At 39.2% G+C, this 3,353-nt stretch overlaps 1 non-coding gene across 1 annotated transcript; it reads left to right on the top strand.

Moving 5' to 3' along the window:
• The first annotated feature begins 2,778 nt into the window (after positions 1–2,778).
• Positions 2,779–2,885, top strand: LOC121228377 (small nucleolar RNA R71). Its single transcript, XR_005925953.1, has one exon. It is a non-coding gene; the product is annotated as a small nucleolar RNA R71 (small nucleolar RNA).
• Positions 2,886–3,353: the final 468 nt, after the last annotated feature.

Genomic DNA, 3,353 nt, shown 5'->3' with positions numbered 1-3,353 from the left:
ATGGCAGTCGTGGAGAACCTTTTCCAGTGGAGTTTTTAGTTCCTAAGTGATGATGAGCTTTGGAGCTCTTTATAATTGTGATAGAATCAGAAACTTTTTAAGAAATAAAAAGAAGCATAATTACTCGTAAAGAAATAGTCGAATAAAAATTATAAAATCTCAAGATAAAATAGTATTAAAAGGAAATAAAAAGTAATTTCAAAATATAAAGATAAAAATAAAATAAATAATAGGTGTTTATAAAGAGATTGGGGCACACGGCCGTAGGGCACGTCTGTGTGACATCATTTCAGCCCGTGCGTTTCGTGGTTTTCAAAATTGGGCGCATTGGTGCACACGGCCATGTTGCACGGTCGTGTCAGTCTTCGTTCACTTCTCTCAAGCCCTTGTATGCAGGCGCAGCCCATGGTCTTTTATAAGCCTTGAGAACAATTGATTGGCACGGGCGTGTCGCATGCCCGTGCTAAATTCTCAGTTTCAACCACAGGTTATTGACACGAGCGTGCGACAGACTCGCCCACGGCCACATCGCACAGCCGTAGCAACTTATCGCATCCTGTGTTAAGGAAAAATTTTACCCTGTTTTCACACGGTCGTATCGCACGACTGTGTCTCCTACTGTAGTGTGAGCATGACTTAAGGCACGTCTGTGTGCCCAGCCGTGTGGATTAGAAAACTTGTGTTTCAATGACTCAATTAGTGATTAGATGTCAAAAACTAAAATTTTAAAGAAGTTAACATCGTTAGTACTCGGGTTGCCTCCAGAGAAGCGCTTATTTATATTCTAAGCTCGACTTACCTTTCTGTTGCATGGTCATGGTGGTGCGAGGAGTTTACACTCCTTATCCCTGCTATCAATTTTATCAACATAAGGTTTAAGACGAGTATTGTTTACCTTAAAAGTGTCGAATTTGGGATGAATTACCTCGACTGTACCATATGGGAAAATACTGAGTACCGTAAGAAGGATTGCTCTGTTAGGTTCAGAAGTGGCAATACTAGGGTCTGCTACATCTGGCAGTACTTTGTCTTCAACCTTAAGTTGATTTGGTGAGATATTGAGTTCGTCATGGCGTGGTTTTGGTTTATCATGTGTCCTCAATTTATGTGTTCGCCATTCATCTAGTTCTTCAATTTGTAGCCTTCGTTCTTCATAGATAGGTCCTTTGTCATTATTCAAACATGGCTCAGGTGTGTTCTCTGAACGTGTTTCCTGCCAGGAAGGTTTCACCACATGATCAGTTTTAATTGTATGATTTATACAACCACCTTTAATTTTCGATGTGTTACTCGAATTACGAGCTTGAAGGGTGATTGTGTTGTCTCTCACACAAAGTGTGAGTTCACCTGTGCTAACATCAATTATTGTTCTAGCAGTTGCTAAAAAGGGCCTCCCTAAAATTAAAGGGCCTCCTCTATGTCTAGAACAACGAAATCAACTGCGAATATAAATTTGTCAATTTTAACGAGTACATCTTCAATAATACCCCTAGGAAATCTGATTGTTTTATCGGCTAATTGAATACTCATCCTAGTTTGTTTGGGTTTCCCAAGACCTAGTTGTTTAAACATTTTATAAGGCATGACATTGATACTAGCCCCCAAATCAGCAAAAGCATTATTAACATCTAAGCTACCAATTAAACAAGGAATTGTAAAACTCCCTAGATCTTTTAATTTGTTGGTCAGCTTATTCTGTAGTATGGCTGAGCAAACCGCATTTAGTTCCACATGCGACGCCTCATCCAACTTTCATTTATTTGTTAAAAATTCCTTTAAGAATTTGACTGCTTTTGGCATCTGCGAAAGAGCTTCAATAAAAGGTAAGTTAATATGTAATTTCTTTAAAAGTTTAAGGAATTTACTGAATTGTTCGTCTGAGTGCTCTTTCCTTGTCGCATTTGGGTATGGTACACGTGGTTTGTACTCTTTACTTACCTATGTTTGGTCATTGTGGTCCAACTCACCCTTACCTTTACTTACCATAGTCTCTTGCCTCGGTTCTGGTTCAGGTGCAACTAACCCTTCCTCATCTTAAATGGTAATTGCGTTGAGTTGTTCCATTGGGTTAGATTCAATGTTACTCAGCTACCTTGTGGTCGTTCAGATATTAATTTGGTGAGATGTCCTATCTGAGTTTTGAGCCTTTGGATTGACACTTGTTGATTCTTAAGTTCTGTCTCGGTACTCTAAAAATGAGTTTCTGACACCGAGATGAATTTTGTTAGCATCTTCTCAAGGTTCAATTTTTTCTCTTGTTGGTAGGGTGGTTGTTGGAAGCCTGGAGGTGGTGGTGGTCTCTGATTTCCTCGGCCTCCCTATGAAAAATTTGAGTGGTTCCTCCAACCTACATTGTAAGTGTTACTATAAGGATTATTTTGAGATCAAGGATTATTACCCATATAATTTAACTGCTCGTTCTCTATGTTGTGGCAATAGAGTGGGTATTCTGAATTTCTTGATCCACCTTCACTTGCTTCGCACTGCATTACTGGGTGAACCTGTGAAGAACCAAGAAAATCGTCAATTTTTCTATTCAAAAGTTTTACCTGATGAGAGAGCATAGTGACCGAATCGACGTTAAAAATGCCAGCTGTTTTCGTTGGTTTTGTTCTCATGACTTGCCACTGATAAGTATTCAGTGACATCTCTTCTATAAATTCATAAGCATCCTCAGGTGTCTTATTATTGATAGTTCCTCCAGCAGCTGCGTCAATCATCTGTCTAGTCGAAGGATTCGAGCCATTGTGAAACGTGTGAACCTGTAGCCAGAGTGGTAACCCATGGTGAGGGCATCTTCTTAAAAGGTCCTTGTATCTCTCCCATGCATCATAGAGTGTTTCTAAATCCATCTATACAAAAGAAGAGATATCATTACGTAATTTGGCTGTTTTAGCCGGCGAAAAATATTTTAATAAAAACTTTTTGATCATTTGTTCCCAAGTAGTGATTGACCCTCGCGGTAACAAGTTCAACCACTGTTTAGCTTTATTCCTCAATGAAAAAAAGAATAACCGAAGGCGAATGGCATCATCAGAAACGCCATTTATTTTAAAAGAGTCGCAAAACTCTAAGAAATTCACCAAATGAGTGTTTGGGTCCTTGTCCTGCAAACCATCAAACTGAACAAACTGTTGGATCATTTGAATGGTGTTAGGTTTCAGTTCAAAATTATTTGCAGCAACAGCAGGCCTAACTATGCTCGATTCAGTTCTTGTTAAAGAAGGTTTAGCATAATCATACATAGCATGTGGAGCAGGATTCTGATTAGCAGCAATCACAGGAGGTAGCGAATTTTCTTGGTTTTCAGCCATCTCCTCAGTTGTGGTGTGAATATCGTCCTCTTGCTCTTC

The sequence above is a fragment of the Gossypium hirsutum genome, chromosome A04, assembly GCF_007990345.1.
Source record: "Gossypium hirsutum isolate 1008001.06 chromosome A04, Gossypium_hirsutum_v2.1, whole genome shotgun sequence".
Taxonomy (NCBI): domain Eukaryota; kingdom Viridiplantae; phylum Streptophyta; class Magnoliopsida; order Malvales; family Malvaceae; genus Gossypium; species Gossypium hirsutum.
The sequence above is the reverse complement of the archived record's forward strand: the minus strand, read 5'-3'. Positions and strand labels throughout refer to the sequence as shown.